The 15,122-nt window shown below is 43.5% G+C and overlaps 2 long non-coding RNA genes across 2 annotated transcripts in view; both read left to right on the top strand.

Moving 5' to 3' along the window:
• Positions 1 to 15,122, top strand: part of LOC142476439 (uncharacterized) — a 46,173-nt gene that overhangs the window by 10,432 nt on the left and 20,619 nt on the right. The window lies entirely within an intron of this gene.
• Positions 2,330 to 14,312, top strand: LOC142476438 (uncharacterized). Its single transcript, XR_012791673.1, has 8 exons — positions 2,330 to 2,429; positions 3,661 to 3,771; positions 6,170 to 6,291; positions 7,310 to 7,405; positions 8,850 to 8,953; positions 10,175 to 10,285; positions 13,083 to 13,204; positions 14,223 to 14,312. It is a non-coding gene; the product is annotated as an uncharacterized LOC142476438 (long non-coding RNA).

Below are 15,122 nucleotides of genomic sequence, written 5' to 3'. Positions count from 1 at the left end.
ACAGCTGCAGTTCTATGTGATTGTTATGAAAGGTTGAGGTGGTTCAATTCTATGAATCTGGAGTGGGATGGATCCTGTTTGCATCATATGGTTTCATCTAGGCCAGTAGATTATATAACTCTCAGTACAGGTTACACATGGCATCAGTATTAGTGATTTAAAGAGGAGGAAAGCTTCAATGTGGAGAACAAAGCCAAGTAATGTTGAAGTTACTCCTTTTACCATTTACTTGGTCAGTCTGTACTGTCTACTCTCCACACAGCTGCTAAGGATCTTCCATTTTAAATACTTTCACCTCCTATTCTGCACTGCTTTGCTGCCCATTATTCAGAGATGCGTTCCAGTCATGTTTAGCACTCTGAATCTCTCTGCAGTCATTGGTTCAGCACATCATGGGTAGAGCATGGCTACAGATACAGCAAGCTATTATTATTTTACCGGCTGATCACCCATAATATTGCATTAAAACATAGAATATCACTTAATTTCCAAAAGATTCAGTGATGCTGATAATGCAGAATCTCACAACATTTCCCATCATAATGCCATAATGCACAAGTGGGAGAAATAATCCTTGCTATATCTGTACATTGTGTGACGTATTACCTCAATGACCAATGAGAGCAAGTACATCTTCTGTATAGAGCGGCTGTGTTATGATGCAGTTATTGATAATCATTGACATAATCACAAGAATCTTATGCAAAGGGAATTGTCCGCAGCGAAGTGAGATTTCAGCCCCCAAACGTCTGTAATATTAATGCAATGTCTTACTTTTGTTGCAGTGAACACTGAAGAGATGGATCTACTACAACACTGTACAGGATGAGCATACGCTACAAGCAGCAAAATGATCTTGCAGTTGACAGTATGTTGTTCTGGTAATGTGCACAATTATTATTTATGGGCTACACACCACAGTGCTGGACATATTCTGTTAACTTCAACTCTACTCCTAACATGGAGATGTCTTCCTGGTGTTACTGATTCAGTACATCATATGCACAGTGTGGTTATGATATGATGGATTGATTTAATGAACCCACCAACCAATGATGACATCTGCATCATCTTCTGTAAAGTGCAGCTACAGCATGATATTATCAGCATTTGGTGCGGTATAATCAGAGGTATCTATGTGCTTTTGTGCCTGTTTTAAGTCCTCCAGCTTAACGCCCCTACACCTCCCACTACACAGGCATACTTACTTATGCATACACTGACATCTGGCATACCTACACACACCCCAGGGCCACTTCCTTCCCCTGATGTCAGGGAGAGGATGGGCATGCAGAGTGCAGTAAGTCTCCACGTTACTCTGGCCAACAGTCTTGGCCTACCTCCAGCATCTGTCACCCACAACATCTGTTCCCTCCTTGTAAAGTGCTGAACTATCTCACCTGGGTCAGTGCTATAGCTGATCACAGTGCCCGATCAGGATGTCACTGTGACAGGCAGCAGTGCAGATTGACCGGTCAATCAATGCAGTGCCGCAACATATGCACTAAATGAGATTTCCGTGCCCCCAGTCAGGTTACTCCCTGGGCAGTGACCCTGCTCACACCCTCCCCTAGTTCCACCTCTGATCACAATTATCTCTCTTGGAGAGTGTAGCAAATTGGAGTTGGGGGAATCTCACCTCTGCCATGCATGGTCACAATCTGGGCACAGGACCCAAATAGTGGGCAATGTGGCACTTCTTACAGTAGAGAATAAGTAACTTTATTCTTTACTTGTGTATTAAGGACCTTATTTGCATTAAATTCAGTCCACACGGGACCAAGACTTTCTGGCTTACTGAACAAAGTGGAATTGTTTCGTAGAGGGTGGAGAATTGTATTTTATCTGAAATTACCCCCTCTGCACAAAATACAAACAATTATACCCATACAAGTACCTTGTGGAAGTTGTTGCCCTCTATCTTCCTGTGGTCTCTCCCTGTTTCTCACCGTGCCTCCTCCCATTTCCTTGCACCTCTGCGTCTCCGCATATATCCCTATACTCAGAGCCGGCTCCGGTCAGTGACATGGGATGCCCAAATATGAGCATACCCATATATGGGCATCCATGCCACTGACCGGAGCCCGCTCTGTTGCGGATATGGAGAGAGACTGGGAGATTTACATCCCCTTATAATTCATATGGTGCATAGTACCGGCACGTATTGTTTTACCGGTACTGTGTACCTTCCTACTTTCACACTGGTACAGTATATGCTGCAGTGGGACTGAGAGGGATATATTGGTAACACATAGTCATTGTTGGGGGAATTCAATCCATTTTGAAAATAGTAATAAAATGTTTTTTACTTTTCTTTTTTTTCAGTAATGAAGAATGAAACATTTCTGTTAAAATTGAATTGGAGGTGAACTGGATTCATCATCAACTCTGCACCAGTGTGAATTGATGTTCTTTAATGTTCTGATAAGGTACATGCAACATCTCTTCCTCAACCCCTGCACCACTCTCTGCCTCTTGCCTCTCTCTCTCCACCTCCCTGCTAAGCGTATTAACCCATCTAATGTAATCCACATTCCATGTCTCACTTTACTCTTCACTTCTCACGTGCCCTCTGGAATGACTGCTCTCTGACTAACAAGGTCTATTTGTACATGACCTCTTCTGCTCTCATCATCCACCACCTCTCATTCCCCTCACCCCTGTCCTACTCGATACCTCAGCTTAATTGAACTCTCTCCTCTGACATCTACCCTTATCTCTAACCTCTCCTCACTTTCTGCTTAAACTAACTATCTTGTTAACTTTTACAATGCTATCATCTCCTCCTCCTCCCTCCTCCTCCTCCCTCCTCCATCATATATATGCCCCTTCTAGGCTCTGACACACTCATCCCTCTAAGGCCATGATTATCATGGGCACATGCTTGGTCATCCACAGTGTGTGCGAGCGATGCAGAGCCGCCTCGGACCTCAGTGCAGGGATTGCTGCATACCCCCAGCATCTGTCACCCACACACAATACACACACTAATACTCCCCACAATACACACTATAATACCTCCTCAATACTAATCTCCCCAATAATATTATAGCTCCAAACACAATATACACAACACCCTTACACAAGATACACAATCTAGTACTCTCCTCTGCACCTCTACACACAATATAATACTCCCACACACACAATATACACACTACCCTCCTACCCCCATAAAATACAACCAATAATACACACACACTTTGTGGATGTTGGGACCAGCTCCCGGCATGCACCAGTGAAAGAGAGAGGCCCGCAGAAGCTCGGAAGAACTCCCTCCATCCGTGCCTTCCTCCGTTTCACATCTTCTCCCTGTCTCTCTCCCTCCCTTTCCTTGCATCTCCCTGCGTCTTTACGTATACCCAGTCAGTGACGGCTCTGGTCACGTGATGCCTTAATATGGGCTTATCCATATATGTTCATCCACATCACTAATGTGATGCCCGCACTGTTGCGGAGCTGGTACTTACGACGGGCACTTATTGTTTTATCAGTACTGCGTACCTGACTCTACCGGCCTACTTTCAACACTAGTACAATATGTGCTTCACTACGAGTGAGTGGGGAATATTGGCATCACACAGTCACTGTTGAATATGCCATTCAATCCATTTTGAAAATAGTAATGCAATGTGGTTTTGTTTTGTTTGCTTTTTGCAGTAATGAAGAATGGAAAAGTTATATTAAAATTAAATTGGAGGGGGACTAGATTCAGCATTTCATCATGAACTCTGCACTTGTGAGAATTTAACTTCTTGAATACCCTGACAGGTACACGCAACATTAAGACTATAATCTGCTGTGCAAGCTTTCGTGCTATACCTCCCCCTCAGGTTTTGATTTATACATTTGCTCCCTCAATTCATGTCCTCTAATATTTGAAAGCTCTCTCCTAGCATTTTCTCTTTACCACAGAACGTCATCCCAATGTAACCTCTCTCTTGTTCTTTCTGCTTGCTGTTTCCTCACTCCTCTGTTAAACTTTTCTAATTTCTCTAACTTCCACACTCCTGCTTTTATCCACATGTTCTCCTCTTTCCTTCCCCTACCTTTGCATGTGTCTACACACTGCACCATTTGTACAGACCTCTATTGCAGCTATTTCTGCACTGCTCAATGAAAAGCACTCTTTAATATCCTATTCTCTGTGCCCCCTCTCTCTGCGCCCCCTCTTTTGGCGCCTCCTCTCTCTGCGCCCCCTCTCTCTGCGCCTATCTGTCTCATTCTCTCTACGTCCCTCTCTCTCTACATAGAGCTATCTCTGTCTCTCTCTACACCTATCTCTGTGTCTCCTTCTATGTTTGCTGAAGTGTGGGATATCTCTTATAATCTTGAACCTGCTCATATACACATCGGGCCTCCCTGCCTCTGCCTCCCTGCTAAGAGTGTTAACCTATCTAATGTAATCCACATTCCTTTCCTTACTTTTCTCTTCCCTTCTCCTATGCCCTCTGGAATGTCCGTTCTCTGACTAACAAGGCTCTAGTTGTACATGACCTCTTCTGCTCTCATCATTCACAATCAGTCATTCCCCTCACCCCATCTTACCTGTCCCACTGATTTGCCTCTGCTTAATTAAACTCTCCTCTGACATCTACTCTAACCTCTCTGCTCTCTCTCTCTTTCCGCTTAAACTAACAATCTTATTAACTCTTACAATGCTATCCTCCTATCTATATGCCCCCTCTAGGCTCTGACACACTTGTCCCTCTAGCCCACACCCTTGGCTAAATTCCCAAACATGTTCATCACACTTCCACTCGCTGTTCTTAATGCCTATGAAGGAAATCACACAATTGATATTTGATTTTTCTACAGTAAAAATGTCTCCAGTCCTGTATAAAGCTGCTCTCTGGGGCCAAACCACACTACTTTTTTTTCACATTCATCAACACTCAAATTTAATTTACGCTGTCTTTTTTTCCCTGTATTTGACTCCCTCCACTAACCTTCTCCTCACACTTGCCATCCTTCCTTCACTTCTCCTCAAGCATTTGACTACTTCAGAGGCAAGGTGGATGCCACCCACAAGGAGATTCCTTCTGTCCCTTCCCCCTTCTCTCCTTCTACCTAATTCTCCTTCTGCATTTGACTCCTTTTCTTCTCTTACAGAGCTGGAAGCTAATCATCTTCTCTTCTCCCTCTACCACATGCCCTCTAGATCGTATCCCCTCACACCTTACTGCATCTCTTAGTCCCCACTCTCACCCACATCTTCAATTCCTCCCTATTCTCTGGCTCTTTACCCTCTTACTTTAAGCCTGTAGTGGTCACCCTTTTCTCAGAAACAACCTACACCCTATGTACCTTACTAACTACCGCCCTGTATCCCTCCTGCTGTTTGTCTCCTAATTGCTAGAATGTCAACATTCTTAAATCACATGCCCTCCTGGATCCTTTACAACCTGCCTTTCGTACAGCTCGTTCTACAGACTGTGCTTAAAGCAAATTCCCAAGGTCACTTTTCCCTACTAATCCTACTTGATCTATCTGCTGCGTTTGATGCTCTCAATCACTCTCCTCCTTCATATTCTAAACTCTCTCTTGGTATCCGTAACACAGTTCTATCCTGGTTTTCATCATAACTTTCCTGTCACACATTCTCCATCTCTGTTGCTAACATGTCTTCGTCTTCTATTGATCTGTCTGTGGGTATACATCAGGGCTCTGTTCTGAGATCTCTCTTTCTCTCTACATACTATCATTTGGTGACCTCATCAACTCTTTGTGACAATCCTATAAATAACAAATACAAATATCAGGTCATGGGAATAAGTGATTTGGACATAAAAGTAACATTTCGGAAGTGTGGACAACTAATACATCTTGTAGATTGCCTTTACAGTGTGATGTCATTGATTCAGTAGAGTGTGTGCAGACCAGGACTGCAGTACAGTGTCACTCACATGGATGACTTGCGTGGTAGAAGCTCAAGAACAAGGATGTCAAACTCCAGTCCTCGAGGGCAGCAAACAGGCCAGGTTTTCAGGATATCCCTACTGAAAACCTGGCCTGTTTGGGACCCTCGAGGACTGGAGTTTGACATGCATGCTCTAGAAGGAGCACAGCTGTGGGTGGGAGGTGGATTTGCTTTGCATCAAATGGTTTGGAGCAAGGTTTATTGTATGTATTATCATAATAACAATGCAATGCTTAACTTTTATTTCAGGAGGGATGACTGCAGAACAGAAGTGAATATTGAAGCCATGTGTTCCTTTTCTTGCAAAAGAGAAAATTTGAAGGACAGTTGAAGAGAAGGAAAATTACTACACAGAGACAGATAAGCAATGTGTATATTTCTCATTTACCATTTAGTATTTGTCGTTTTATTGACTCCACACAATCCGGCTGCTACGGGTTTCACATTGAATATTTTCATCTCTACTCTACCCCTTCCTGTGATCTGAACCATGCAAGTTTTCGTTGATTCAATACATCATGAGTAGAGGGTGGCTACAGTATGAAGTAAAGACCCAAGGACCACATCTACTACCATTCATAACAAGAACATGTGCAGTAGCGCACAGCTGCAGTTCTATGTGATTGTTATGAAAGGTTGAGGTGGTTCAATTCTATGAATCTGGAGTGGGATGGATCCTGTTTGCATCATATGGTTTCATCTAGGCCAGTAGATTATATAACTCTCAGTACAGGTTACACATGGCATCAGTATTAGTGATTTAAAGAGGAGGAAAGCTTCAATGTGGAGAACAAAGCCAAGTAATGTTGAAGTTACTCCTTTTACCATTTACTTGGTCAGTCTGTACTGTCTACTCTCCACACAGCTGCTAAGGATCTTCCATTTTAAATACTTTCACCTCCTATTCTGCACTGCTTTGCTGCCCATTATTCAGAGATGCGTTCCAGTCATGTTTAGCACTCTGAATCTCTCTGCAGTCATTGGTTCAGCACATCATGGGTAGAGCATGGCTACAGATACAGCAAGCTATTATTATTTTACCGGCTGATCACCCATAATATTGCATTAAAACATAGAATATCACTTAATTTCCAAAAGATTCAGTGATGCTGATAATGCAGAATCTCACAACATTTCCCATCATAATGCCATAATGCACAAGTGGGAGAAATAATCCTTGCTATATCTGTACATTGTGTGACGTATTACCTCAATGACCAATGAGAGCAAGTACATCTTCTGTATAGAGCGGCTGTGTTATGATGCAGTTATTGATCATCATTGACATAATCACAAGAATCTTATGCAAAGGGAAATTGTCCGCAGCGAAGTGAGATTTCAGCCCCCAAACGTCTGTAATATTAATGCAATGTCTTACTTTTGTTGCAGTGAACACTGAAGAGACGGATCTACTACAACACTGTACAGGATGAGCATACGCTACAAGCAGCAAAATGATCTTGCAGTTGACAGTATGTTGTTCTGGTAATGTGCACAATTATTATTTATGGGCTACACACCACAGTGCTGGACATATTCTGTTAACTTCAACTCTACTCCTAACATGGAGATGTCTTCCTGGTGTTACTGATTCAGTACATCATATGCACAGTGTGGTTATGATATGATGGATTGATTTAATGAACCCACCAACCAATGATGACATCTGCATCATCTTCTGTAAAGTGCAGCTACAGCATGATATTATCAGCATTTGGTGCGGTATAATCAGAGGTATCTATGTGCTTTTGTGCCTGTTTTAAGTCCTCCAGCTTAACGCCCCTACACCTCCCACTACACAGGCATACTTACTTATGCATACACTGACATCTGGCATACCTACACACACCCCAGGGCCACTTCCTTCCCCTGATGTCAGGGAGAGGATGGGCATGCAGAGTGCAGTAAGTCTCCACGTTACTCTGGCCAACAGTCTTGGCCTACCCCCAGCATCTGTCACCCACAACATCTGTTCCCTCCTTGTAAAGTGCTGAACTATCTCACCTGGGTCAGTGCTATAGCTGATCACAGTGCCCGATCAGGATGTCACTGTGACAGGCAGCAGTGCAGATTGACCGGTCAATCAATGCAGTGCCGCAACATATGCACTAAATGAGATTTCCGTGCCCCCAGTCAGGTTACTCCCTGGGCAGTGACCCTGCTCACACCCTCCCCTAGTTCCACCTCTGATCACAATTATCTCTCTTGGAGAGTGTAGCAAATTGGAGTTGGGGGAATCTCACCTCTGCCATGCATGGTCACAATCTGGGCACAGGACCCAAATAGTGGGCAATGTGGCACTTCTTACAGTAGAGAATAAGTAACTTTATTCTTTACTTGTGTATTAAGGACCTTATTTGCATTAAATTCAGTCCACATGGGACCAAGACTTTCTGGCTTACTGAACAAAGTGGAATTGTTTCGTAGAGGGTGGAGAATTGTATTTTATCTGAAATTACCCCCTCTGCACAAAATACAAACAATTATACCCATACAAGTACCTTGTGGAAGTTGTTGCCCTCTATCTTCCTGTGGTCTCTCCCTGTTTCTCACCGTGCCTCCTCCCATTTCCTTGCACCTCTGCGTCTCCGCATATATCCCTATACTCAGAGCCGGCTCCGGTCAGTGACATGGGATGCCCAAATATGAGCATACCCATATATGGGCATCCATGCCACTGACCGGAGCCCGCTCTGTTGCGGATATGGAGAGAGACTGGGAGATTTACATCCCCTTATAATTCATATGGTGCATAGTACCGGCACGTATTGTTTTACCGGTACTGTGTACCTTCCTACTTTCACACTGGTACAGTATATGCTGCAGTGGGACTGAGAGGGATATATTGGTAACACATAGTCATTGTTGGGGGAATTCAATCCATTTTGAAAATAGTAATGAAATGTTTTTTACTTTTCTTTTTTTTCAGTAATGAAGAATGAAACATTTCTGTTAAAATTGAATTGGAGGTGAACTGGATTCATCATCAACTCTGCACCAGTGTGAATTGATGTTCTTTAATGTTCTGATAAGGTACATGCAACATCTCTTCCTCAACCCCTGCACCACTCTCTGCCTCTTGCCTCTCTCTCTCCACCTCCCTGCTAAGCGTATTAACCCATCTAATGTAATCCACATTCCATGTCTCACTTTACTCTTCACTTCTCACGTGCCCTCTGGAATGACTGCTCTCTGACTAACAAGGTCTATTTGTACATGACCTCTTCTGCTCTCATCATCCACCACCTCTCATTCCCCTCACCCCTGTCCTACTCGATACCTCAGCTTAATTGAACTCTCTCCTCTGACATCTACCCTTATCTCTAACCTCTCCTCACTTTCTGCTTAAACTAACTATCTTGTTAACTTTTACAATGCTATCATCTCCTCCTCCTCCTCCCTCCTCCATCATATATATGCCCCTTCTAGGCTCTGACACACTCATCCCTCTAAGGCCATGATTATCATGGGCACATGCTTGGTCGTCCACAGTGCGTGCGAGCGATGCAGAGCCGCCTCGGACCTCAGTGCAGGGATTGCTGCATACCCCCAGCATCTGTCACCCACAAACAATACACACACTAATACTCCCCACAATACACACTATAATACCTCCTCAATACTAATCTCCCCAATAATATTATAGCTCCAAACACAATATACACAACACCCTTACACAAGATACACAATCTAGTACTCTCCTCTGCACCTCTACACACAATATAATACTCCCACACACACAATATACACACTACCCTCCTACCCCCATAAAATACAACCAATAATACACACACACTTTGTGGATGTTGGGACCAGCTCCCGGCATGCACCAGTGAAAGAGAGAGGCCCGCAGAAGCTCGGAAGAACTCCCTCCATCCGTGCCTTCCTCCGTTTCACATCTTCTCCCTGTCTCTCTCCCTCCCTTTCCTTGCATCTCCCTGCGTCTTTACGTATACCCAGTCAGTGACGGCTCTGGTCACGTGATGCCTTAATATGGGCTTATCCATATATGTTCATCCACGTCACTAATGTGATGCCCGCACTGTTGCGGAGCTGGTACTTACGACGGGCACTTATTGTTTTATCAGTACTGCGTACCTGACTCTACCGGCCTACTTTCAACACTAGTACAATATGTGCTTCACTACGAGTGAGTGGGGAATATTGGCATCACACAGTCACTGTTGAATATGCCATTCAATCCATTTTGAAAATAGTAATGCAATGTGGTTTTGTTTTGTTTGCTTTTTGCAGTAATGAAGAATGGAAGAGTTATATTAAAATTAAATTGGAGGGGGACTAGATTCAGCATTTCATCATGAACTCTGCACTTGTGAGAATTTAACTTCTTGAATACCCTGACAGGTACACGCAACATTAAGACTATAATCTGCTGTGCAAGCTTTCGTGCTACACTGGCGACACACTTTATTCGAGCTTGGCTAGTCCCACGAATTCGGATATACCCGGGTGTATTGAGGTTTGTGACTGTTTTCTGCCCGAGTACATTGAGTTATTTTCCAAGCAGGGATTGAAGCATTTTATTCCCGCTGGCTGCAATACTGCACAGTATATATATATAAACTGCATTACAATTCATGAATTTATGCCATCTGGTAGACACGCGAAGCATTGCAGCCTATTAAATCCTAATCATTATCATTTAACAGATCAGCCGCCCATCACCCAGGCATGAACCCAGGCTGGGAAGGCAAATGCAACGGGGCTTGTCAGAGGTTAGGAGTGGCGCATTCCAGGTATCTGCCAGGTACATACCGGGTATTTGCTCGAATAAAGTGTGTCGGTGCAGTATACCTCCCCCTCAGGTTTTGATTTATACATTTGCTCCCTCAATTCATGTCCTCTAATATTTGAAAGCTCTCTCCTAGCATTTTCTCTTTACCACAGAACGTCATCCCAATGTAACCTCTCTCTTGTTCTTTCTGCTTGCTGTTTCCTCACTCCTCTGTTAAACTTTTCTAATTTCTCTAACTTCCACACTCCTGCTTTTATCCACATGTTCTCCTCTTTCCTTCCCCTACCTTTGCATGTGTCTACACACTGCACCATTTGTACAGACCTCTATTGCAGCTATTTCTGCACTGCTCAATGAAAAGCACTCTTTAATATCCTATTCTCTGTGCCCCCTCTCTCTGCGCCCCCTCTTTTGGCGCCTCCTCTCTCTGCGCCCCCTCTCTCTGCGCCTATCTGTCTCATTCTCTCTACGTCCCTCTCTCTCTACATAGAGCTATCTCTGTCTCTCTCTACACCTATCTCTGTGTCTCCTTCTATGTTTGCTGATGTGTGGGATATCTCTTATAATCTTGAACCTGCTCATATACACATCGGGCCTCCCTGCCTCTGCCTCCCTGCTAAGAGTGTTAACCTATCTAATGTAATCCACATTCCTTTCCTTACTTTTCTCTTCCCTTCTCCTATGCCCTCTGGAATGTCCGTTCTCTGACTAACAAGGCTCTAGTTGTACATGACCTCTTCTGCTCTCATCATTCACAATCAGTCATTCCCCTCACCCCATCTTACCTGTCCCACTGATTTGCCTCTGCTTAATTAAACTCTCCTCTGACATCTACTCTAACCTCTCTGCTCTCTCTCTCTTTCCGCTTAAACTAACAATCTTATTAACTCTTACAATGCTATCCTCCTATCTATATGCCCCCTCTAGGCTCTGACACACTTGTCCCTCTAGCCCACACCCTTGGCTAAATTCCCAAACATGTTCATCACACTTCCACTCGCTGTTCTTAATGCCTATGAAGGAAATCACACAATTGATATTTGATTTTTCTACAGTAAAAATGTCTCCAGTCCTGTATAAAGCTGCTCTCTGGGGCCAAACCACACTACTTTTTTTTCACATTCATCAACACTCAAATTTAATTTACGCTGTCTTTTTTTCCCTGTATTTGACTCCCTCCACTAACCTTCTCCTCACACTTGCCATCCTTCCTTCACTTCTCCTCAAGCATTTGACTACTTCAGAGGCAAGGTGGATGCCACCCACAAGGAGATTCCTTCTGTCCCTTCCCCCTTCTCTCCTTCTACCTAATTCTCCTTCTGCATTTGACTCCTTTTCTTCTCTTACAGAGCTGGAAGCTAATCATCTTCTCTTCTCCCTCTACCACATGCCCTCTAGATCGTATCCCCTCACACCTTACTGCATCTCTTAGTCCCCACTCTCACCCACATCTTCAATTCCTCCCTATTCTCTGGCTCTTTACCCTCTTACTTTAAGCCTGTAGTGGTCACCCTTTTCTCAGAAACAACCTACACCCTATGTACCTTACTAACTACCGCCCTGTATCCCTCCTGCTGTTTGTCTCCTAATTGCTAGAATGTCAACATTCTTAAATCACATGCCCTCCTGGATCCTTTACAACCTGCCTTTTGTACAGCTCGTTCTACAGACTGTGCTTAAAGCAAATTCCCAAGGTCACTTTTCCCTACTAATCCTACTTGATCTATCTGCTGCGTTTGATGCTCTCAATCACTCTCCTCCTTCATATTCTAAACTCTCTCTTGGTATCCGTAACACAGTTCTATCCTGGTTTTCATCATAACTTTCCTGTCACACATTCTCCATCTCTGTTGCTAACATGTCTTCGTCTTCTATTGATCTGTCTGTGGGTATACATCAGGGCTCTGTTCTGAGATCTCTCTTTCTCTCTACATACTATCATTTGGTGACCTCATCAACTCTTTGTGACAATCCTTTAAATAACAAATACAAATATCAGGTCATGGGAATAAGTGATTTGGACATAAAAGTAACATTTCGGAAGTGTGGACAACTAATACATCTTGTAGATTGCCTTTACAGTGTGATGTCATTGATTCAGTAGAGTGTGTGCAGACCAGGACTGCAGTACAGTGTCACTCACATGGATGACTTGCGTGGTAGAAGCTCAAGAACAAGGATGTCAAACTCCAGTCCTCGAGGGCAGCAAACAGGCCAGGTTTTCAGGATATCCCTACTGAAAACCTGGCCTGTTTGGGACCCTCGAGGACTGGAGTTTGACATGCATGCTCTAGAAGGAGCACAGCTGTGGGTGGGAGGTGGATTTGCTTTGCATCAAATGGTTTGGAGCAAGGTTTATTGTATGTATTATCATAATAACAATGCAATGCTTAACTTTTATTTCAGGAGGGATGACTGCAGAACAGAAGTGAATATTGAAGCCATGTGTTCCTTTTCTTGCAAAAGAGAAAATTTGAAGGACAGTTGAAGAGAAGGAAAATTACTACACAGAGACAGATAAGCAATGTGTATATTTCTCATTTACCATTTAGTATTTGTCGTTTTATTGACTCCACACAATCCGGCTGCTACGGGTTTCACATTGAATATTTTCATCTCTACTCTACCCCTTCCTGTGATCTGAACCATGCAAGTTTTCGTTGATTCAATACATCATGAGTAGAGGGTGGCTACAGTATGAAGTAAAGACCCAAGGACCACATCTACTACCATTCATAACAAGAACATGTGCAGTAGCGCACAGCTGCAGTTCTATGTGATTGTTATGAAAGGTTGAGGTGGTTCAATTCTATGAATCTGGAGTGGGATGGATCCTGTTTGCATCATATGGTTTCATCTAGGCCAGTAGATTATATAACTCTCAGTACAGGTTACACATGGCATCAGTATTAGTGATTTAAAGAGGAGGAAAGCTTCAATGTGGAGAACAAAGCCAAGTAATGTTGAAGTTACTCCTTTTACCATTTACTTGGTCAGTCTGTACTGTCTACTCTCCACACAGCTGCTAAGGATCTTCCATTTTAAATACTTTCACCTCCTATTCTGCACTGCTTTGCTGCCCATTATTCAGAGATGCGTTCCAGTCATGTTTAGCACTCTGAATCTCTCTGCAGTCATTGGTTCAGCACATCATGGGTAGAGCATGGCTACAGATACAGCAAGCTATTATTATTTTACCGGCTGATCACCCATAATATTGCATTAAAACATAGAATATCACTTAATTTCCAAAAGATTCAGTGATGCTGATAATGCAGAATCTCACAACATTTCCCATCATAATGCCATAATGCACAAGTGGGAGAAATAATCCTTGCTATATCTGTACATTGTGTGACGTATTACCTCAATGACCAATGAGAGCAAGTACATCTTCTGTATAGAGCGGCTGTGTTATGATGCAGTTATTGATCATCATTGACATAATCACAAGAATCTTATGCAAAGGGAAATTGTCCGCAGCGAAGTGAGATTTCAGCCCCCAAACGTCTGTAATATTAATGCAATGTCTTACTTTTGTTGCAGTGAACACTGAAGAGACGGATCTACTACAACACTGTACAGGATGAGCATACGCTACAAGCAGCAAAATGATCTTGCAGTTGACAGTATGTTGTTCTGGTAATGTGCACAATTATTATTTATGGGCTACACACCACAGTGCTGGACATATTCTGTTAACTTCAACTCTACTCCTAACATGGAGATGTCTTCCTGGTGTTACTGATTCAGTACATCATATGCACAGTGTGGTTATGATATGATGGATTGATTTAATGAACCCACCAACCAATGATGACATCTGCATCATCTTCTGTAAAGTGCAGCTACAGCATGATATTATCAGCATTTGGTGCGGTATAATCAGAGGTATCTATGTGCTTTTGTGCCTGTTTTAAGTCCTCCAGCTTAACGCCCCTACACCTCCCACTACACAGGCATACTTACTTATGCATACACTGACATCTGGCATACCTACACACACCCCAGGGCCACTTCCTTCCCCTGATGTCAGGGAGAGGATGGGCATGCAGAGTGCAGTAAGTCTCCACGTTACTCTGGCCAACAGTCTTGGCCTACCCCCAGCATCTGTCACCCACAACATCTGTTCCCTCCTTGTAAAGTGCTGAACTATCTCACCTGGGTCAGTGCTATAGCTGATCACAGTGCCCGATCAGGATGTCACTGTGACAGGCAGCAGTGCAGATTGACCGGTCAATCAATGCAGTGCCGCAACATATGCACTAAATGAGATTTCCGTGCCCCCAGTCAGGTTACTCCCTGGGCAGTGACCCTGCTCACACCCTCCCCTAGTTCCACCTCTGATCACAATTATCTCTCTTGGAGAGTGTAGCAAATTGGAGTTGGGGGAATCTCACCTCTGCCATGCATGGTCACAATCTGGGCACAGGACCCAAATAGTGG

Source organism: Ascaphus truei, unplaced genomic scaffold (genome assembly GCF_040206685.1).
Source record: "Ascaphus truei isolate aAscTru1 unplaced genomic scaffold, aAscTru1.hap1 HAP1_SCAFFOLD_1607, whole genome shotgun sequence".
Lineage (NCBI taxonomy): Eukaryota > Metazoa > Chordata > Amphibia > Anura > Ascaphidae > Ascaphus > Ascaphus truei.
This window is presented reverse-complemented; position numbering and strand designations above follow the sequence as displayed.